Raw genomic sequence first — 20,967 nt, 5'->3', positions numbered from 1 at the left:
GTTATTTTTCTTTAGGACTCCACCGTTCCTTTGACAGAAGAAATACTCAATGGATTGTTGGGATCGTTTCTGTTTGCGTTAACCATTAACATGTGCCTGGCTAGCTCAGTCGGTAGAGCATGAGACTCTTAATCTCAGGGTCGTGGGTTCGAGCCCCACGTTGGGCGTTCAATTCCATGTGTTCGTAATCGAAACTTGGTTTCAATCAATGCGTATAATTCAGTTTCCATAGTGTAGTGGTTATCACGTCGGCCTAACACGCTGAAGGTCCTCAGTTCGATCCTAGGTGGGAACAAGACATTCTTTGCATACAGTTCTGATGTGGTTATTTATATTGTTAACTTAGATTCGGTTGTAAAACCCTTTTATAAAAAGGATCCTATTGTAAAATTCGTGTTCTCATAGTGTAGCGGTTATCACGTCGGCCTCACACGCTGAAGGTCCTCAGTTCGATCCTGGGTGAGAACAGTCGGTTTTTGAAGTTTATCAATTTCACTGCAATCGGCGTGTCTGAGTAGTAACCAAAGGGCACGCCAAGTTGGGAATCGGGTGAATTTTCCATATGGTCCCGCACAAGGTTTATAACTAGCTGATTACCACCAGAAGGCTCCCGGAAATGAAGTACACATGTTGTTTTTACAGTTGTTTTGTTGTTTTGACGATTTAAAATTCCTTTAATTTGCTATTTTACGCGTCCCAAGTTTACTCATCATCAATGAAAGGAGTGCAAAGTAGCATAACTAATAAAGATAACCATAATCTGTTTAACTGTAGAGTTATCATGGTTGTACACCACTGATGACTAGGCAACGATGTATACGGAAAAGATACAGATGATTCTTAACCTATCATAAGGAGTCTCTAAGGATAAAAAAGAATATGTAAAAACTCCTATGCTACGCCCCTGGATGGGATCGAACCACCAGCCTTCCGGTTAACAGCCGAACGCGCTAGCCAATTGCGCCACAAAGGCATCTGAATTAATTGGGGGAAACGGAAACTTTGTGCTTCTTTACGACTGAGAGAAACGTAATGTGTTCATTCTCCAACCCTTTTGGTAATCCCAGAAACAACAATTGGGCACCATTTATCTAGTTTATGCTGCTACTGTCAGTGACAGGATACAAATGTTTAGTAAATAAAACCGGAAACAGACGGCTTCTTCCAGACGTCAGATGGCGCTGATGTTTTTAAATATTTTTTCCCTTCGTTACCACCATCAAGTTTACCAGGAGTAGAAATGGAAGTACTCTTCTCACGGAAGAAATTGAGCTACACTCGTTCTGCTCCAGAGATGGCGTCGCGGCTGGTAAGTTCCAAACTAACAAATATTTTAGGTTTTATCGAATCAAATAATTTACATTTTATTCGTATCACTGAGACGAATCCAATGCTCATTTGGGAAATATTCGTTTACAATTCATCGTTGGAGAAATTTAGGGTAAAAGTTTGTATCACGTGATCTACCTTATGGACACGTGTGATAAAGAGGAAGGGCTAGTTCGGAAACGTTTACTTTCATTACCTTAACCCTTGAATCTTTGCTTTCTTTCTCTCATTCCCTCTCTTCAGAAATTCCAATTAACCAGCCGCAAACGCCATCTCTGGAGCTTAACACGCGTAGCTCAACTGATTCTGCAGCCGTTACTACTCCCGATATACATCATGGTCTAGCCCACCTCCTTTCCATATGTGGAGGCAGCTGTTTCATGTCTTGCTGGAAATCAAACGTATGAATCACACACAAAAAAAAATTTATTTAAGTTGTTATTTTTCTTTAGGACTCCACCATTCCTTTGACAGAAGAAATACTCAATGGATTGTTGGGATCGTTTCTGTTTGCGTTAACCATTAACATGTGCCTGGCTAGCTCAGTCGGTAGAGCATGAGACTCTTAATCTCAGGGTCGTGGGTTCGAGCCCCACGTTGGGCGTTCAATTCCATGTGGTCTTAATCGAAACTTGGTTTCAATCAATGCGTGTAATTCAGTTCCCATAATGTAGTGGTTATCACTTCGTCGGCCTAACACGCTGAAGGTCCTCAGTTCGATCCTGGGTGGGAACAAGACATCCTTTGCATACAGTTCTGATGTGGTTATTTATATTGTTAACTTAGATTCGGTTGTAAAACCCTTTTATAAAAAGGATCCTATTGTAAAATTCGTGTTCTCATAGTGTAGCGGTTATCACGTCGGCCTCACACGCTGAAGGTCCTCAGTTCGATCCTGGGTGAGAACAGTCGGTTTTTGAAGTTTATCAATTTCACTGCAATCTGCGTGTCTGAGTAGTAACCAAAGGGCACGCCAAGTGGGGAGTCGGGTGAATTTTCCATATGGTCCCGCACAAGGCTTTTAACTAGCTGATTACCACCAGAAGACTCCCGAAAATGAAGTACACATGTTGTTTTTAGAGTAGTTTTGTTGTTTTGACGATTCAAAATTCCTTTAATTTGCTATTTTACGCGTCCCAAGTTTACTCATCATCAATGAAAGGAGTGCAAAGTAGCATAACTAATAAAGATAACCATAATCTGTTTAACTGTAGAGTTATCATGGTTGTACACCACTGATGACTAGGCAACGATGTATACGGAAAAGATACAGATGATTCTTAACCTATCATAAGGAGTCTCTAAGGATAAAAAAGAATATGTAAAAACTCCTATGCTACGCCCCTGGGTGGGATCGAAACACCAGCCTTCCGGTTAACAGCCGAACGCGCTAGCCAATTGCGCCACAAAGGCATCTGAATTAATTGGGGGAAACGGAAACTTTGTGCTTCTTTACGACTGAGAGAAACGTAATGTGTTCATTCTCCAACCCTTTTGGTAATCCCAGAAACAACAATTGGGCACCATTTATCTAGTTTATGCTGCTACTGTCAGTGACAGGATACAAATGTTTAGTAAATAAAACCGGAAACAGACGGCTTCTTCCAGACGTCAGATGGCGCTGATGTTTTTAAATATTTTTTCCCTTCGTTACCACCATCAAGTTTACCAGGAGTAGAAATGGAAGTACTCTTCTCACGGAAGAAATTGAGCTACACTCGTTCTGCTCCAGAGATGGCGTCGCGGCTGGTAAGTTCCAAACTAACAAATATTTTAGGTTTTATCGAATCAAATAATTTACATTTTATTCGTATCACTGAGACGAATCCAATGCTCATTTGGGAAATATTCGTTTACAATTCATCGTTGGAGAAATTTAGGGTAAAAGTTTGTATCACGTGATCTACCTTATGGACACGTGTGATAAAGAGGAAGGGCTAGTTCGGAAACGTTTACTTTCATTACCTTAACCCTTGAATCTTTGCTTTCTTTCTCTCATTCCCTCTCTTCAGAAATTCCAATTAACCAGCCGCAAACGCCATCTCTGGAGCTTAACACGCGTAGCTCAACTGATTCTGCAGCCGTTACTACTCCCGATATACATCATGGTCTAACCCACCTCCTTTCCATATGTGGAGGCAGCTGTTTCATGTCTTGCTGGAAATCAAACGTATAAATCACACACAAAAAAAATTTATTTAAGTTGTTATTTTTCTTTAGGACTCCACCATTCCTTTGACAGAAGAAATACTCAATGGATTGTTGGGATCGTTTCTGTTTGCGTTAACCATTAACATGTGCCTGGCTAGCTCAGTCGGTAGAGCATGAGACTCTTAATCTCAGGGTCGTGGGTTCGAGCCCCACGTTGGGCGTTCAATTCCATGTGGTCTTAATCGAAACTTGGTTTCAATCAATGCGTGTAATTCAGTTCCCATAGTGTAGTGGTTATCACGTCGGCCTAACACGCTGAAGGTCCTCAGTTCGATCCTGGGTGGGAACAAGACATCCTTTGCATACAGTTCTGATGTGGTTATTTATATTGTTAACTTAGATTCGGTTGTAAAACCCTTTTATAAAAAGGATCCTATTGTAAAATTCGTGTTCTCATAGTGTAGCGGTTATCACGTCGGCCTCACACGCTGAAGGTCCTCAGTTCGATCCTGGGTGAGAACAGTCGGTTTTTTAAGTTTATCAATTTCACTGCAATCTGCGTGTCTGAGTAGTAACCAAAGGGCACGCCAAGTGGGGAGTCGGGTGAATTTTCCATATGGTCCCGCACAAGGCTTTTAACTAGCTGATTACCACCAGAAGACTCCCGAAAATGAAGTACACATGTTGTTTTTAGAGTAGTTTTGTTGTTTTGACGATTCAAAATTCCTTTAATTTGCTATTTTACGCGTCCCAAGTTTACTCATCATCAATGAAAGGAGTGCAAAGTAGCATAACTAATAAAGATAACCATAATCTGTTTAACTGTAGAGTTATCATGGTTGTACACCACTGATGACTAGGCAACGATGTATACGGAAAAGATACAGATGATTCTTAACCTATCATAAGGAGTCTCTAAGGATAAAAAAGAATATGTAAAAACTCCTATGCTACGCCCCTGGGTGGGATCGAACCACAAGCCTTCCGGTTAACAGCCGAACGCGCTAGACAATTGCGCCACAAAGGCATCTGAATTGATTGGGGGAAACGGAAACTTTGTGCTTCTTTACGACTGAGAGAAACGTAATGTGTTCATTCTCCAACCCTTTTGGTAATCCCAGAAACAACAATTGGGCACCATTTATCTAGTTTATGCTGCTACTGTCAGTGACAGGATACAAATGTTTAGTAAATAAAACCGGAAACAGACGGCTTCTTCCAGACGTCAGATGGCGCTGATGTTTTTAAATATTTTTTCCCTTCGTTACCACCATCAAGTTTACCAGGAGTAGAAATGGAAGTACTCTTCTCACGGAAGAAATTGAGCTACACTCGTTCTGCTCCAGAGATGGCGTCGCGGCTGGTAAGTTCCAAACTAACAAATATTTTAGGTTTTATCGAATCAAATAATTTACATTTTATTCGTATCACTGAGACGAATCCAATGCTCATTTGGGAAATATTCGTTTACAATTCATCGTTGGAGAAATTTAGGGTAAAAGTTTGTATCACGTGATCTACCTTATGGACACGTGTGATAAAGAGGAAGGGCTAGTTCGGAAACGTTTACTTTCATTACCTTAACCCTTGAATCTTTGCTTTCTTTCTCTCATTCCCTCTCTTCAGAAATTCCAATTAACCAGCCGCAAACGCCATCTCTGGAGCTTAACACGCGTAGCTCAACTGATTCTGCAGCCGTTACTACTCCCGATATACATCATGGTCTAACCCACCTCCTTTCCATATGTGGAGGCAGCTGTTTCATGTCTTGCTGGAAATCAAACGTATGAATCACACACAAAAAAAAATTTATTTAAGTTGTTATTTTTCTTTAGGACTCCACCATTCCTTTGACAGAAGAAATACTCAATGGATTGTTGGGATCGTTTCTGTTTGCGTTAACCATTAACATGTGCCTGGCTAGCTCAGTCGGTAGAGCATGAGACTCTTAATCTCAGGGTCGTGGGTTCGAGCCCCACGTTGGGCGTTCAATTCCATGTGGTCTTAATCGAAACTTGGTTTCAATCAATGCGTGTAATTCAGTTCCCATAGTGTAGTGGTTATCACGTCGGCCTAACACGCTGAAGGTCCTCAGTTCGATCCTGGGTGGGAACAAGACATCCTTTGCATACAGTTCTGATGTGGTTATTTATATTGTTAACTTAGATTCGGTTGTAAAACCCTTTTATAAAAAGGATCCTATTGTAAAATTCGTGTTCTCATAGTGTAGCGGTTATCACGTCGGCCTCACACGCTGAAGGTCCTCAGTTCGATCCTGGGTGAGAACAGTCGGTTTTTTAAGTTTATCAATTTCACTGCAATCTGCGTGTCTGAGTAGTAACCAAAGGGCACGCCAAGTGGGGAGTCGGGTGAATTTTCCATATGGTCCCGCACAAGGCTTTTAACTAGCTGATTACCACCAGAAGACTCCCGAAAATGAAGTACACATGTTGTTTTTAGAGTAGTTTTGTTGTTTTGACGATTCAAAATTCCTTTAATTTGCTATTTTACGCGTCCCAAGTTTACTCATCATCAATGAAAGGAGTGCAAAGTAGCATAACTAATAAAGATAACCATAATCTGTTTAACTGTAGAGTTATCATGGTTGTACACCACTGATGACTAGGCAACGATGTATACGGAAAAGATACAGATGATTCTTAACCTATCATAAGGAGTCTCTAAGGATAAAAAGAATATGTAAAAACTCCTATGCTACGCCCCTGGGTGGGATCGAACCACCAGCCTTCCGGTTAACAGCCGAACGCGCTAGCCAATTGCGCCACAAAGGCATCTGAATTAATTGGGGGAAACGGAAACTTTGTGCTTCTTTACGACTGAGAGAAACGTAATGTGTTCATTCTCCAACCCTTTTGGTAATCCCAGAAACAACAATTGGGCACCATTTATCTAGTTTATGCTGCTACTGTCAGTGACAGGATACAAATGTTTAGTAAATAAAACCGGAAACAGACGGCTTCTTCCAGACGTCAGATGGCGCTGATGTTTTTAAATATTTTTTCCCTTCGTTACCACCATAAAGTTTACCAGGAGTAGAAATGGAAGTACTCTTCTCACGGAAGAAATTGAGCTACACTCGTTCTGCTCCAGAGATGGCGTCGCGGCTGGTAAGTTCCAAACTAACAAATATTTTAGGTTTTATCGAATCAAATAATTTACATTTTATTCGTATCACTGAGACGAATCCAATGCTCATTTGGGAAATATTCGTTTACAATTCATCGTTGGAGAAATTTAGGGTAAAAGTTTGTATCACGTGATCTACCTTATGGACACGTGTGATAAAGAGGAAGGGCTAGTTCGGAAACGTTTACTTTCATTACCTTAACCCTTGAATCTTTGCTTTCTTTCTCTCATTCCCTCTCTTCAGAAATTCCAATTAACCAGCCGCAAACGCCATCTCTGGAGCTTAACACGCGTAGCTCAACTGATTCTGCAGCCGTTACTACTCCCGATATACATCATGGTCTAACCCACCTCCTTTCCATATGTGGAGGCAGCTGTTTCATGTCTTGCTGGAAATCAAACGTATGAATCACACACAAAAAAAAATTTATTTAAGTTGTTATTTTTCTTTAGGACTCCACCATTCCTTTGACAGAAGAAATACTCAATGGATTGTTGGGATCGTTTCTGTTTGCGTTAACCATTAACATGTGCCTGGCTAGCTCAGTCGGTAGAGCATGAGACTCTTAATCTCAGGGTCGTGGGTTCGAGCCCCACGTTGGGCGTTCAATTCCATGTGGTCTTAATCGAAACTTGGTTTCAATCAATGCGTGTAATTCAGTTCCCATAGTGTAGTGGTTATCACGTCGGCCTAACACGCTGAAGGTCCTCAGTTCGATCCTGGGTGGGAACAAGACATCCTTTGCATACAGTTCTGATGTGGTTATTTATATTGTTAACTTAGATTCGGTTGTAAAACCCTTTTATAAAAAGGATCCTATTGTAAAATTCGTGTTCTCATAGTGTAGCGGTTATCACGTCGGCCTCACACGCTGAAGGTCCTCAGTTCGATCCTGGGTGAGAACAGTCGGTTTTTGAAGTTTATCAATTTCACTGCAATCTGCGTGTCTGAGTAGTAACCAAAGGGCACGCCAAGTGGGGAGTCGGGTGAATTTTCCATATGGTCCCGCACAAGGCTTTTAACTAGCTGATTACCACCAGAAGACTCCCGAAAATGAAGTACACATGTTGTTTTTAGAGTAGTTTTGTTGTTTTGACGATTCAAAATTCCTTTAATTTGCTATTTTACGCGTCCCAAGTTTACTCATCATCAATGAAAGGAGTGCAAAGTAGCATAACTAATAAAGATAACCATAATCTGTTTAACTGTAGAGTTATCATGGTTGTACACCACTGATGACTAGGCAACGATGTATACGGAAAAGATACAGATGATTCTTAACCTATCATAAGGAGTCTCTAAGGATAAAAAGAATATGTAAAAACTCCTATGCTACGCCCCTGGGTGGGATCGAACCACCAGCCTTCCGGTTAACAGCCGAACGCGCTAGCCAATTGCGCCACAAAGGCATCTGAATTAATTGGGGGAAACGGAAACTTTGTGCTTCTTTACGACTGAGAGAAACGTAATGTGTTCATTCTCCAACCCTTTTGGTAATCCCAGAAACAACAATTGGGCACCATTTATCTAGTTTATGCTGCTACTGTCAGTGACAGGATACAAATGTTTAGTAAATAAAACCGGAAACAGACGGCTTCTTCCAGACGTCAGATGGCGCTGATGTTTTTAAATATTTTTTCCCTTCGTTACCACCATCAAGTTTACCAGGAGTAGAAATGGAAGTACTCTTCTCACGGAAGAAATTGAGCTACACTCGTTCTGCTCCAGAGATGGCGTCGCGGCTGGTAAGTTCCAAACTAACAAATATTTTAGGTTTTGATCGAATCAAATAATTTACATTTTATTCGTATCACTGAGACGAATCCAATGCTCATTTGGTAAATATTCGTTTACAATTCGTCGTTGGAGAAATTTAGGGTAAAAGTTTGTATCACGTGATCTACCTTATGGACACGTGTGATAAAGAGGAAGGGCTAGTTCGGAAACGTTTACTTTCATTACCTTAACCCTTGAATCTTTGCTTTCTTTCTCTCATTCCCTCTCTTCAGAAATTCCAATTAACCAGCCGCAAACGCCATCTCTGGAGCTTAACACGCGTAGCTCAACTGATTCTGCAGCCGTTACTACTCCCGATATACATCATGGTCTAACCCACCTCCTTTCCATATGTGGAGGCAGCTGTTTCATGTCTTGCTGGAAATCAAACGTATGAATCACACACAAAAAAAAATTTATTTAAGTTGTTATTTTTCTTTAGGACTCCACCATTCCTTTGACAGAAGAAATACTCAATGGATTGTTGGGATCGTTTCTGTTTGCGTTAACCATTAACATGTGCCTGGCTAGCTCAGTCGGTAGAGCATGAGACTCTTAATCTCAGGGTCGTGGGTTCGAGCCCCACGTTGGGCGTTCAATTCCATGTGGTCTTAATCGAAACTTGGTTTCAATCAATGCGTGTAATTCAGTTCCCATAGTGTAGTGGTTATCACGTCGGCCTAACACGCTGAAGGTCCTCAGTTCGATCCTGGGTGGGAACAAGACATCCTTTGCATACAGTTCTGATGTGGTTATTTATATTGTTAACTTAGATTCGGTTGTAAAACCCTTTTATAAAAAGGATCCTATTGTAAAATTCGTGTTCTCATAGTGTAGCGGTTATCACGTCGGCCTCACACGCTGAAGGTCCTCAGTTCGATCCTGGGTGAGAACAGTCGGTTTTTGAAGTTTATCAATTTCACTGCAATCTGCGTGTCTGAGTAGTAACCAAAGGGCACGCCAAGTGGGGAGTCGGGTGAATTTTCCATATGGTCCCGCACAAGGCTTTTAACTAGCTGATTACCACCAGAAGACTCCCGAAAATGAAGTACACATGTTGTTTTTAGAGTAGTTTTGTTGTTTTGACGATTCAAAATTCCTTTAATTTGCTATTTTACGCGTCCCAAGTTTACTCATCATCAATGAAAGGAGTGCAAAGTAGCATAACTAATAAAGATAACCATAATCTGTTTAAACTGTAGAGTTATCATGGTTGTACACCACTGATGACTAGGCAACGATGTATACGGAAAAGATACAGATGATTCTTAACCTATCATAAGGAGTCTCTAAGGATAAAAAAGAATATGTAAAAACTCCTATGCTACGCCCCTGGGTGGGATCGAACCACCAGCCTTCCGGTTAACAGCCGAACGCGCTAAGCCAATTGCGCCACAAATGCATCTGAATTAATTGGGGGAAACGGAAACTTTGTGCTTCTTTACGACTGAGAGAAACGTAATGTGTTCATTCTCCAACCCTTTTGGTAATCCCAGAAACAACAATTGGGCACCATTTATCTAGTTTATGCTGCTACTGTCAGTGACAGGATACAAATGTTTAGTAAATAAAACCGGAAACAGACGGCTTCTTCCAGACGTCAGATGGCGCTGATGTTTTTAAATATTTTTTCCCTTCGTTACCACCATCAAGTTTACCAGGAGTAGAAATGGAAGTACTCTTCTCACGGAAGAAATTGAGCTACACTCGTTCTGCTCCAGAGATGGCGTCGCGGCTGGTAAGTTCCAAACTAACAAATATTTTAGGTTTTATCGAATCAAATAATTTACATTTTATTCGTATCACTGAGACGAATCCAATGCTCATTTGGGAAATATTCGTTTACAATTCGTCGTTGGAGAAATTTAGGGTAAAAGTTTGTATCACGTGATCTACCTTATGGACACGTGTGATAAAGAGGAAGGGCTAGTTTCGGAAACGTTTACTTTCATTACCTTAACCCTTGAATCTTTGCTTTCTTTCTCTCATTCCCTCTCTTCAGAAATTCCAATTAACCAGCCGCAAACGCCATCTCTGGAGCTTAACACGCGTAGCTCAACTGATTCTGCAGCCGTTACTACTCCCGATATACATCATGGTCTAACCCACCTCCTTTCCATATGTGGAGGCAGCTGTTTCATGTCTTGCTGGAAATCAAACGTATGAATCACACACAAAAAAAATTTATTTAAGTTGTTATTTTTCTTTAGGACTCCACCATTCCTTTGACAGAAGAAATACTCAATGGATTGTTGGGATCGTTTCTGTTTGCGTTAACCATTAACATGTGCCTGGCTAGCTCAGTCGGTAGAGCATGAGACTCTTAATCTCAGGGTCGTGGGTTCGAGCCCCACGTTGGGCGTTCAATTCCATGTGGTCTTAATCGAAACTTGGTTTCAATCAATGCGTGTAATTCAGTTCCCATAGTGTAGTGGTTATCACGTCGGCCTAACACGCTGAAGGTCCTCAGTTCGATCCTGGGTGGGAACAAGACATCCTTTGCATACAGTTCTGATGTGGTTATTTATATTGTTAACTTAGATTCGGTTGTAAAACCCTTTTATAAAAAGGATCCTATTGAAAAATTCGTGTTCTCATAGTGTAGCGGTTATCACGTCGGCCTCACACGCTGAAGGTCCTCAGTTCGATCCTGGGTGAGAACAGTCGGTTTTTGAAGTTTATCAATTTCACTGCAATCTGCGTGTCTGAGTAGTAACCAAAGGGCACGCCAAGTGGGGAGTCGGGTGAATTTTCCATATGGTCCCGCACAAGGCTTTTAACTAGCTGATTACCACCAGAAGACTCCCGAAAATGAAGTACACATGTTGTTTTTAGAGTAGTTTTGTTGTTTTGACGATTCAAAATTCCTTTAATTTGCTATTTTACGCGTCCCAAGTTTACTCATCATCAATGAAAGGAGTGCAAAGTAGCATAACTAATAAAGATAACCATAATCTGTTTAACTGTAGAGTTATCATGGTTGTACACCACTGATGACTAGGCAACGATGTATACGGAAAAGATACAGATGATTCTTAACCTATCATAAGGAGTCTCTAAGGATAAAAAAGGATATGTAAAACCTCCTATGCTACGCCCCTGGGTGGGATCGAACCACCAGCCTTCCGGTTAACAGCCGAACGCGCTAGCCAATTGCGCCACAAAGGCATCTGAATTAATTGGGGGAAACGGAAACTTTGTGCTTCTTTACGACTGAGAGAAACGTAATGTGTTCATTCTCCAACACTTTTGGTAATCCCAGAAACAACAATTGGGCACCATTTATCTAGTTTATGCTGCTACTGTCAGTGACAGGATACAAATGTTTAGTAAATAAAACCGGAAACAGACGGCTTCTTCCAGACGTCAGATGGCGCTGATGTTTTTAAATATTTTTTCCCTTCGTTACCACCATCAAGTTTACCAGGAGTAGAAATGGAAGTACTCTTCTCACGGAAGAAATTGAGCTACACTCGTTCTGCTCCAGAGATGGCGTCGCGGCTGGTAAGTTCCAAACTAACAAATATTTTAGGTTTTATCGAATCAAATAATTTACATTTTATTCGTATCACTGAGACGAATCCAATGCTCATTTGGGAAATATTCGTTTACAATTCGTCGTTGGAGAAATTTAGGGTAAAAGTTTGTATCACGTGATCTACCTTATGGACACGTGTGATAAAGAGGAAGGGCTAGTTCGGAAACGTTTACTTTCATTACCTTAACCCTTGAATCTTTGCTTTCTTTCTCTCATTCCCTCTCTTCAGAAATTCCAATTAACCAGCCGCAAACGCCATCTCTGGAGCTTAACACGCGTAGCTCAACTGATTCTGCAGCCGTTACTACTCCCGATATACATCATGGTCTAACCCACCTCCTTTCCATATGTGGAGGCAGCTGTTTCATGTCTTGCTGGAAATCAAACGTATGAATCACACACAAAAAAAATTTATTTAAGTTGTTATTTTTCTTTAGGACTCCACCATTCCTTTGACAGAAGAAATACTCAATGGATTGTTGGGATCGTTTCTGTTTGCGTTAACCATTAACATGTGCCTGGCTAGCTCAGTCGGTAGAGCATGAGACTCTTAATCTCAGGGTCGTGGGTTCGAGCCCCACGTTGGGCGTTCAATTCCATGTGGTCTTAATCGAAACTTGGTTTCAATCAATGCGTGTAATTCAGTTCCCATAGTGTAGTGGTTATCACGTCGGCCTAACACGCTGAAGGTCCTCAGTTCAATCCTGGGTGGGAACAAGACATCCTTTGCATACAGTTCTGATGTGGTTATTTATATTGTTAACTTAGATTCGGTTGTAAAACCCTTTTATAAAAAGGATCCTATTGTAAAATTCGTGTTCTCATAGTGTAGCGGTTATCACGTCGGCCTCACACGCTGAAGGTCCTCAGTTCGATCCTGGGTGAGAACAGTCGGTTTTTGAAGTTTATCAATTTCACTGCAATCTGCGTGTCTGAGTAGTAACCAAAGGGCACGCCAAGTGGGGAGTCGGGTGAATTTTCCATATGGTCCCGCACAAGGCTTTTAACTAGCTGATTACCACCAGAAGACTCCCGAAAATGAAGTACACATGTTGTTTTTAGAGTAGTTTTGTTGTTTTGACGATTCAAAATTCCTTTAATTTGCTATTTTACGCGTCCCAAGTTTACTCATCATCAATGAAAGGAGTGCAAAGTAGCATAACTAATAAAGATAACCATAATCTGTTTAACTGTAGAGTTATCATGGTTGTACACCACTGATGACTAGGCAACGATGTATACGGAAAAGATACAGATGATTCTTAACCTATCATAAGGAGTCTCTAAGGATAAAAAGAATATGTAAAAACTCCTATGCTACGCCCCTGGGTGGGATCGAACCACCAGCCTTCCGGTTAACAGCCGAACGCGCTAGCCAATTGCGCCACAAAGGCATTTGAATTAATTGGGGAAACGGAAACTTTGTGCTTCTTTACGACTGAGAGAAACGTAATGTGTTCATTCTCCAACCCTTTTGGTAATCCCAGAAACAACAATTGGGCACCATTTATCTAGTTTATGCTGCTACTGTCAGTGACAGGATACAAATATTTAGTAAATAAAACCGGAAACAGACGGCTTCTTCCAGACGTCAGATGGCGCTGATGTTTTTAAATATTTTTTCCCTTCGTTACCACCATCAAGTTTACCAGGAGTAGAAATGGAAGTACTCTTCTCACGGAAGAAATTGAGCTACACTCGTTCTGCTCCAGAGATGGTGTCGCGGCTGGTAAGTTCCAAACTAACAAATATTTTAGGTTTTATCGAATCAAATAATTTACATTTTATTCGTATCACTGAGACGAATCCAATGCTCATTTGGGAAATATTCGTTTACAATTCATCGTTGGAGAAATTTAGGGTAATTTAGGGTAAAAAGAAATGGAAGTACTCTTCTCACTTCTTCTTCTTCTTCTTCTTCTTCTTCTTCTTCTTCTTCTTCTTCTTCTTCTTCTTCTTCTTCTTCTTCTTCTTCTTCTTCTTCTTCTTCTTCTTCTTCTTCTTCTCCGGAATTTTGATGTCCAATTATTTTGTTAACACCGCTTAAACTCTTTGCGTTTTCCCTGAACGAAACCTGTTAGGTAGGTGGTGTTCTGCCGTGTTAGGCCATCTTGTGAAGGACTCAGAAACCAAGCCACTAGCGCACTTGACATTCTACCGGTAGATGGTGTATCCAGAATGTCACAATAGCAGACGGAAAACAACAATGTGACCGTGTCGGCTTCTTCATTTTTCGAGACATGGATACCGTGATTTTGGATCAAGGTAATGTAAGACTTATTTGAAAATATGTGGTTTTCATAATTTGTCGTCGCATGATCAAAGAAACTACGTGGTGTTAATATATTGAATAACATAGGCATGTATTACGTAGCCCGGTTAGCTCAGTTGGTAGAGCGCGGGACTTTTAATCCTGAGGTCGAGGGTTCAATTCCCTCATCGGGCGTAATTTGAAGAGTTTTCTTTCCAGCGAGTTCTCTTTACCGGTGTTTTCGTTAAGTTTGTATGATATTGAAATCATCCGCTAACGCATTAGGGCTCAATACCTCAACGTGGTGGAAGTAATCAGACGAGGTGACCGAGTGGTTAAGGTGATGGACTGCTAATCCATTGTGCATTGCACGCGTGGGTTCGAATCCCATCTTCGTCGGGAAACTTAAACTAGAGGTCAATTTCGATGCCAAAGATGTTTGTCATAGTCAAGTGTACATCCTTGAGAAAACATTGATTGCTGTATTCAATTAAGAAAGCCTCATTTGTTATAAGTGATTCTATGGTGTTTGATCATTTGTTAGCAGGGGTTCTATGGTGTAATGGTTAGCACTTCAGACTCTGACTCTGACAATCTGAGTTCAAATCTCGGTAGAACCTTTATTATCGTACCGTGGTATTTCTTGTTTTACATACAGCATTTAGAAACCAACCAGCTCTTACAGAGATTGACTGTTAGTGGAAAAAATTTAGTTAGTTTACTTAATACTGCCCCGAGTGAGGTTCGAACTCACGACCTCGAGATTATGAGACTCGCGCGCTGCCTACTGCGCTATCGAGGCATGTATGTATATTCAACACATTCGATCGAGAAACAATTCGGATAAAGTCTATTTTACCCGACCAAATTTACTTTATTGTTACTTTACTTTTACTAAATTCAGAGAAGCAAGTATACTGAACTGATCTGTATCTACTTGTAAACTGAATAAATGTTCTGCGTAAATTCCAATGTTGCCAACTGTTGGAATGCAATGTTGCCGTCATTAATTGGTAATATAGATTAAATACGTGTATACATATTGCAAAATATTTGTATGGAATCATTACTCTGCTAGCTCAGTGGTATAGCATTGGATTGTTAAGAAAAAGGATCTAGGATCAAATCTAGTTGTTGGATGTAAATTTATTATTATATGTTTAGTATTCTGTTTATTCAATTGGTTATTAAGTTGATAAAGTGATTCTAGTATTTACTTTAGTAGTATTACGACATTTTATACTCATACATACTATTTTATACTATACATACTATTTTTTTACATCATCATACTATACTATACTATACTATATTATACTATACTATACTATCGTGTTCGTCTGCTAATCCAACTGAACGAGTGTTTTTTTATCTCTCCCATATTTTCTCTCACCATTTCGTGAGTTCTTAATCAACTGGCCATATTTTTGATTTGTTTTACTGCCGGTAATCTCCTGCTAACGGTGTCAGTCATTCAATTTTTTCTCGTACGCTGTATATTTTTGTCACAAGTGACATTGGCCAAGCCACCAACATGAGTAAGGGCGACGGTGGCGACACCTCTGGGGCAGAATCGTCAACCCAGCCAAAACGCACCTGTATCTTCTGTCAAAAGGGATACAACGGAAAAAAAGATTCCAAATATTGCAGCAAACCATGCTTTCAAGACTCCCAGAAGGCCCACAGCAAGAATGTCTTCCTCATCAACAGCATTAATCAAGCATCTTCCCAGCCGTCTACAGAAACTGAGACATTCACCACCCCAAAAACCAGTACCAAGTCAAAACGCCCGCTGTCAGCTAACTCCAGCATCGACGAGTCTAGAGCTGACTCCAAGAAAACTCGTTGCGAGGATCTCTCCAGCTTCACAGAAGATCCTGAGCTCTCGCATCTTGACTCTCTCTCCAAAGAAGCTGTCAGCTCTAAACTCCGTGCTGCTCTCGACCTTGCAAAGGCCCAACACGACCACATCGCCAAGCTGGAAGCTGAGTTGATTAACGTTAAACTAGCTTTCGCGGACTCGATGACCCTACGATACATGAATCAGCAATCGTCATCTTCCAATCCGCCACCTTCCAGTGATACTCCACTGCCGTCCACATCGACTTACTCTCAAGCCGTAAAAGGCCGTCAAGCACCCGTTCTCGTTGCCAGCTACGCCGCATCTGCAAAGCCTGCTGATCGCATATCTCTCGCCGGTATGGAGGAGCTGCTTGGTTCCAGTGGTGGTGGCCCTGTTCCTGCCTCTGTCAGACAAAAAGACAACAACATCATCGTCCGATTAGCTGATCCAGCTGACCTCGATCGGGCCAAAACCATCTTGGAATCCAAAGCCGGACCAGACAGTATCAATGTTTTTAACTCTGTTTCACGTCCATCTAAATTTTTCCCGGCTGTTGCCCTTTTTGTCAATCTTAGCTATCTACCCAGCCTTAAAGAAGAGTTGATGTTAAGGAATCGTGGCCTGAGAGGAAAAATTGAGTCTGTGTCCCAACTGTTCGCCAAACCTGACTCCCAAAAAGGCCATGTAAAAATTCTATTCAACTGCAAGGTAGCCAGAGATCACGCTCTGGCTGAAGGTGAAATTGATTTTTTTAATACTACTGCTCGCATTGTTGAAATTCTTTTAGACCGTGAGGTTCGTCGCTGTTTTAAATGCCAAGGTTATGGTCACGTTCAGGCATCCTGCCGTGACCCTAACCCAAGGTGTGGTAAATGCGCAGGCGCGCACCTTACCCGCGACTGTAATTCTCTGATCAGAAAATGTGTTAATTGTGGTGGTGCCCACCAATCTGGAGATCGATATTGTCCCACCCAAATGAAAGCGGTGGCGAGGTACAGGGCAAAAATGGAGAAAAGTTAATGCGTGTGTCTCCTAGTTCAACAAACAGTCTGTTTCGGTGCTTACAGGTGAATCTCCGCCACTCAAGGGTTGCCTCGTCTTCTCTTGCTCAAGTCATTGTCGAAAACGTTTTAGACATTGTTCTCATTCAAGAACCTTTCGCAAAAGGCCACCAGTCTCCCTCCATCATCAATATTCCACCAGGCTATGTTGCATTCCACTGTCTCTCTCAAGAGCATGCCTACGGTGCTGCGATTTTAGTTAAACTTTCTCTTGCCAAGTCTTGTCGGGCAATCGATCGAAGTCGCTCTAACCATATCGCTGCAGTCGATTTACATTCTGCGCACGGCACCTTTCGTTTCATTTCCACTTATCTTCGTCCCTCCATTAAAAACATTGCCGATCAGTTCAGCGCTGATCTCAGCTGCCTTTTCACGAAACTGTCCATCGTCTCAGTCGACTCTAATGCTCTAAGCAAGGTTTGGAACAGCAAGCTCACTAATAGTAGAGGATCAGAACTTGAATTACTCATCGCTAATCATTTCCTTCGTGTTCTCAATCGACAACTGGATGATCTTGACTTTGTTCCTGCTGGCACCTCATTCCTTGACATCTCTCTAGCCGGGAGTGCTATCACCTGTACACGCTGGTTCTATCCTACCATTCCGTCCTTCTCTGATTACCCATACATATACTTTGAAATCAATCGCTCCCCCTCATCTGCGTGCAGCACTGCTCAAGCTCAATCTCGAGCTCCAAATTCCACTCCCCACATCTCTCGTATTCGCCTTGATAAATTTCGCCTAAAAGTCGCAGATGCTGTGAGGAATCTTGTAGTGCAAACTAATCCGACTACCTCCACTATCGATGACATGATTGTAAAGCTCTCTGCCCTCATTTCCTCTGCTGCCAAAAGCTCTAAAGATCCTACCTACATTCCTGTCTCCACTCGCAGAACGCCTTGGTGGACAAAGGAACTCTGGGTACTTCGTCACAAATCCCGACAGGCTTTTACATTATGGTCAGTCCAACGAACAGAATCTAACAGGCAGGCATTCAAAGCTCACAAAGCTACCTATCAGAGGGAAATTCGCAACGCCAAACTCTCGTCTTGGAACAAGCTATGTGACTCCCAGCCTAGCAGTAGTGACCTCTTCTCGGCCCTAAAGGCCAAATCAGGCAAATCATCAAACGTCAGCCTTCCATCCTCTATTTCATTTGACGGCTCGATCTCCTCCAATCCTACAGAAATTCTAAAAAAGTGTGCAGTGTTGTATCTTGTCGTGTTGGGCAGAGCCCCTAGCGGTAATGAGCCGTAGTTAATACAGAGAGGCTCAGCCTCAGTTGCACACAGACAGGCTAGTGCATAACATGGTGTCAGAAGTAAACTGAACCAATTGTTCAACATGGCGAGTGATCTTCATCCACCGACATCCTTCTCCTTTGATGGCAATCTGCCTTCAAAGTGGGCTCTTTGGAAAAAGCAATTCAAGTGGTATCTTAAGGCCACGAAGAAAAACAAGGAAGACGAAGACGTTCAGGTCGGCGTGCTGATCACGTTGCTTGGCCATGAGGGCTTACGCATTTACGAGACCTTCACTTGGACAACGCCTGGTGATGAGTCTAAGATTGTGCCAGTGTTAGCTAAGTTTGATGCTCATTTCCAGCCGAGAAAGAGCCAAACATTTGAACGATACAAGTTTTTAACTCGCCACCAGCGTGATGGTGAGTCGTGCGAAACCTTCTTGTTGGAACTTCAGTCTCTGATAGCTACCTGTGAATACGACTCCCAGCGTGACTCCATTCTGCGTGACCAGATCGTTATTGGCGTAGCCGACAACAAAACGCGTGAAAAGTTGTTGTTTGATCCCCAGCTTACTTTGGCCAAAGCAATTGACACATTACGTGCCTGTGAAACGTCTTCGTTGATCGCTGAACAGATGTCAGCTGAAGCAATCAATAGGCTAACCTTGGACAAATTCAAATCGGGAAAACCAGTTCTTGGCAAGTCTGGTCAGGGCGGTGGTCGTCGTAGTTCAACAGAAGTCAACAAGCCTGAACAGGACGACAAATTCAGACCTTCCAGAACTCCCACACTGGTGACAAGTTGCAAGTGGTGTGGGGGCAGTCATGTTAAAGTCCGGTGCCCGGCTTTTGGTAAACAGTGCTCTAAGTGTGGCAAGTCAAATCATTTTGAAAAAATTTGTAACTCTGAAAACGTTGCCAGTCTCGACGAGTATGTGATCAATTCGCTGAGTGGTCAACAGCAATCACAGTGGAGCGTTGATTTACTCATGGCTGGTTATACGGTGCCTTTCAAGGTTGACACTGGAGCGTCTTGTAACGTAATTCCGTTGTCCTGCTTCAACAAATTAGGACACACGAAGAAGCTCTTGCCTGGTCCTCGAGTTCGCACCTACAATGGACAGTCCCTGCATGTGCTGGGACAACTGGATGTTACTGTTTTTTTCAACAGCAAGCGGTTCCAGATTCGTGTAGTCGTGATCAAGGAAGACAATGTCCCTATTCTGGGACTGCCCAGTTGTTGTGAACTGGGTCTAGTTCATGTGCCACAGAAGCAGGTCAACGAAATCGTTGTGGACTCGCCGTCGACCAATTTGCCGCCTGCGTTCCAAAATTACAAAGGTGTGTTCATTGGCATCGGTAAATTGTCCATCGAACACGAGATCAAGTTGAAAGACAATTGTGTCCCAGTTGTGCGTCCTCCCCGCCGAATTCCGTTCAAGATTCGTGATTTGGTGAAAAAGAAGTTGGACGACATGGAACAGCTAAAGTTGATTTGTAAAGTGACTGAGCCTACTGAGTGGGTAAACCCAATGCTGGCTGTTCAAAAAGCGGGTGGTGACGTACGCATCTGTCTCGACCCGTTGGATCTTAACAAAGTGATAAAGCGCCAACACTATCCGGTGCCTACGGCACAGGAATTATTTGCCCGAATTGGAAAGGCAAAGTTTTTCTCAACGCTCGACGCAACGTCGGGGTTTCTGCAAATTCCCCTGTCGGAAGAGTCCAGTTTTGTTACGACCTTCGCCACTCCATTTGGACGATATCGTTTTCTTCGTCTACCATTCGGTATTTGCTCAGCCCCAGAGGTTTATCAGCAGGCGATGATACAGTTGTTTGGAGACCTCAGCGGTGTGGAGATCTACTTTGACGATTTCTTCGTTTGGGGCGAGACACGAGAAGAACACGATGACCGTTTGAAAGCCGTGTTTGACAGGTGTGCACAAGTCAATTTGAAATTGAATGCCACCAAGTGTAAGTTTTTGCAGTCGGAACTTCCCTGGATCGGACACATCATCTCCTACCAACAGTTGAAGCCGGATCCCGATAAAATTGAAGCCATCCGTGCGTTTCCAGAGCCTGCTTCGAAGGAAGATCTCCAGCGACTGTTGGGTATGGTAAATTATTTGGCAAAGTTTTGTGAGCATTTATCGTCGATCACCAAACCGTTGCGAGATCTGCTCAAACATGATGTTGAGTGGGTTTGGGACGCAGCGAGCACGAAAACGTTCCAGGCCGTCAAGGATTTGGTAATTTCGGCACCCACCCTGAAGCTTTTTGTTCCGGCTGCTCCAGTGACTGTGTCGGTGGATGCCTCTCCTTTTGGACTTGGGGCGGTCTTGCTGCAAGATGGCCAGCCAGTAGAGTTTGCGTCTAGAACACTGACCGAGACTCAGCGCAGGTATGCGCAAATTGAAAAGGAGCTTCTGGCCGTGCAGTTTGGAATGCAGCATTTCCATCATTATGTTTATGGGAGTCACGTTTTAGTAGAAACCGACCACAAGCCCCTCATTGGTCTGGTTGACAAGCCCATTGGCTTATGCACTCCTCGGATTCAGCGAATGCGCCTTCAGCTCCAAGGGTACAGCTACCAGTTGTGCTACAAGCCGGGTAAGGAATTGTACCTT

The 20,967-nt window shown here is 42.4% G+C and overlaps 29 non-coding genes across 29 annotated transcripts; 24 read left to right on the top strand and 5 right to left on the bottom strand.

The window, feature by feature from the left end:
* Positions 1–94: 94 nt before the first annotated feature.
* Trnak-cuu lies at positions 95–167 on the top strand. The gene has a single exon. It is a non-coding gene; the product is annotated as a tRNA-Lys (tRNA).
* A 228-nt stretch (positions 168–395) lies between these two features.
* Positions 396–468, top strand: Trnav-cac. The gene has a single exon. It is a non-coding gene; the product is annotated as a tRNA-Val (tRNA).
* A 1,392-nt stretch (positions 469–1,860) lies between these two features.
* Positions 1,861–1,933, top strand: Trnak-cuu. The gene has a single exon. It is a non-coding gene; the product is annotated as a tRNA-Lys (tRNA).
* A 231-nt stretch (positions 1,934–2,164) lies between these two features.
* On the top strand, positions 2,165–2,237 carry Trnav-cac. The gene has a single exon. It is a non-coding gene; the product is annotated as a tRNA-Val (tRNA).
* Positions 2,238–3,628: 1,391 nt separating this feature from the next.
* On the top strand, positions 3,629–3,701 carry Trnak-cuu. The gene has a single exon. It is a non-coding gene; the product is annotated as a tRNA-Lys (tRNA).
* Positions 3,702–3,756: 55 nt separating this feature from the next.
* Trnav-aac lies at positions 3,757–3,829 on the top strand. Its single transcript has one exon. It is a non-coding gene; the product is annotated as a tRNA-Val (tRNA).
* A 100-nt stretch (positions 3,830–3,929) lies between these two features.
* Positions 3,930–4,002, top strand: Trnav-cac. The gene has a single exon. It is a non-coding gene; the product is annotated as a tRNA-Val (tRNA).
* A 1,392-nt stretch (positions 4,003–5,394) lies between these two features.
* Trnak-cuu lies at positions 5,395–5,467 on the top strand. Its single transcript has one exon. It is a non-coding gene; the product is annotated as a tRNA-Lys (tRNA).
* A 55-nt stretch (positions 5,468–5,522) lies between these two features.
* Positions 5,523–5,595, top strand: Trnav-aac. The gene has a single exon. It is a non-coding gene; the product is annotated as a tRNA-Val (tRNA).
* A 100-nt stretch (positions 5,596–5,695) lies between these two features.
* Trnav-cac lies at positions 5,696–5,768 on the top strand. The gene has a single exon. It is a non-coding gene; the product is annotated as a tRNA-Val (tRNA).
* Positions 5,769–6,198: 430 nt separating this feature from the next.
* Trnan-guu lies at positions 6,199–6,272 on the bottom strand. The gene has a single exon. It is a non-coding gene; the product is annotated as a tRNA-Asn (tRNA).
* An 887-nt stretch (positions 6,273–7,159) lies between these two features.
* On the top strand, positions 7,160–7,232 carry Trnak-cuu. Its single transcript has one exon. It is a non-coding gene; the product is annotated as a tRNA-Lys (tRNA).
* Positions 7,233–7,287: 55 nt separating this feature from the next.
* On the top strand, positions 7,288–7,360 carry Trnav-aac. The gene has a single exon. It is a non-coding gene; the product is annotated as a tRNA-Val (tRNA).
* Positions 7,361–7,460: 100 nt separating this feature from the next.
* Trnav-cac lies at positions 7,461–7,533 on the top strand. Its single transcript has one exon. It is a non-coding gene; the product is annotated as a tRNA-Val (tRNA).
* A 430-nt stretch (positions 7,534–7,963) lies between these two features.
* On the bottom strand, positions 7,964–8,037 carry Trnan-guu. Its single transcript has one exon. It is a non-coding gene; the product is annotated as a tRNA-Asn (tRNA).
* An 888-nt stretch (positions 8,038–8,925) lies between these two features.
* Trnak-cuu lies at positions 8,926–8,998 on the top strand. Its single transcript has one exon. It is a non-coding gene; the product is annotated as a tRNA-Lys (tRNA).
* Positions 8,999–9,053: 55 nt separating this feature from the next.
* Positions 9,054–9,126, top strand: Trnav-aac. The gene has a single exon. It is a non-coding gene; the product is annotated as a tRNA-Val (tRNA).
* Positions 9,127–9,226: 100 nt separating this feature from the next.
* Positions 9,227–9,299, top strand: Trnav-cac. Its single transcript has one exon. It is a non-coding gene; the product is annotated as a tRNA-Val (tRNA).
* A 1,394-nt stretch (positions 9,300–10,693) lies between these two features.
* On the top strand, positions 10,694–10,766 carry Trnak-cuu. Its single transcript has one exon. It is a non-coding gene; the product is annotated as a tRNA-Lys (tRNA).
* Positions 10,767–10,821: 55 nt separating this feature from the next.
* Positions 10,822–10,894, top strand: Trnav-aac. Its single transcript has one exon. It is a non-coding gene; the product is annotated as a tRNA-Val (tRNA).
* A 100-nt stretch (positions 10,895–10,994) lies between these two features.
* On the top strand, positions 10,995–11,067 carry Trnav-cac. The gene has a single exon. It is a non-coding gene; the product is annotated as a tRNA-Val (tRNA).
* A 431-nt stretch (positions 11,068–11,498) lies between these two features.
* Positions 11,499–11,572, bottom strand: Trnan-guu. Its single transcript has one exon. It is a non-coding gene; the product is annotated as a tRNA-Asn (tRNA).
* An 886-nt stretch (positions 11,573–12,458) lies between these two features.
* Trnak-cuu lies at positions 12,459–12,531 on the top strand. The gene has a single exon. It is a non-coding gene; the product is annotated as a tRNA-Lys (tRNA).
* Positions 12,532–12,759: 228 nt separating this feature from the next.
* Trnav-cac lies at positions 12,760–12,832 on the top strand. Its single transcript has one exon. It is a non-coding gene; the product is annotated as a tRNA-Val (tRNA).
* A 430-nt stretch (positions 12,833–13,262) lies between these two features.
* Trnan-guu lies at positions 13,263–13,336 on the bottom strand. Its single transcript has one exon. It is a non-coding gene; the product is annotated as a tRNA-Asn (tRNA).
* A 979-nt stretch (positions 13,337–14,315) lies between these two features.
* Positions 14,316–14,388, top strand: Trnak-uuu. The gene has a single exon. It is a non-coding gene; the product is annotated as a tRNA-Lys (tRNA).
* Positions 14,389–14,510: 122 nt separating this feature from the next.
* Positions 14,511–14,592, top strand: Trnas-gcu. The gene has a single exon. It is a non-coding gene; the product is annotated as a tRNA-Ser (tRNA).
* A 149-nt stretch (positions 14,593–14,741) lies between these two features.
* Positions 14,742–14,813, top strand: Trnaq-cug. Its single transcript has one exon. It is a non-coding gene; the product is annotated as a tRNA-Gln (tRNA).
* Positions 14,814–14,922: 109 nt separating this feature from the next.
* Trnam-cau lies at positions 14,923–14,995 on the bottom strand. The gene has a single exon. It is a non-coding gene; the product is annotated as a tRNA-Met (tRNA).
* Positions 14,996–20,967: the final 5,972 nt, after the last annotated feature.

Source organism: Daphnia magna, unplaced genomic scaffold (genome assembly GCF_020631705.1).
Source record: "Daphnia magna isolate NIES unplaced genomic scaffold, ASM2063170v1.1 Dm_contigs310, whole genome shotgun sequence".
NCBI classification, from domain to species: Eukaryota; Metazoa; Arthropoda; class Branchiopoda; order Diplostraca; family Daphniidae; genus Daphnia; species Daphnia magna.
This window is presented reverse-complemented; position numbering and strand designations above follow the sequence as displayed.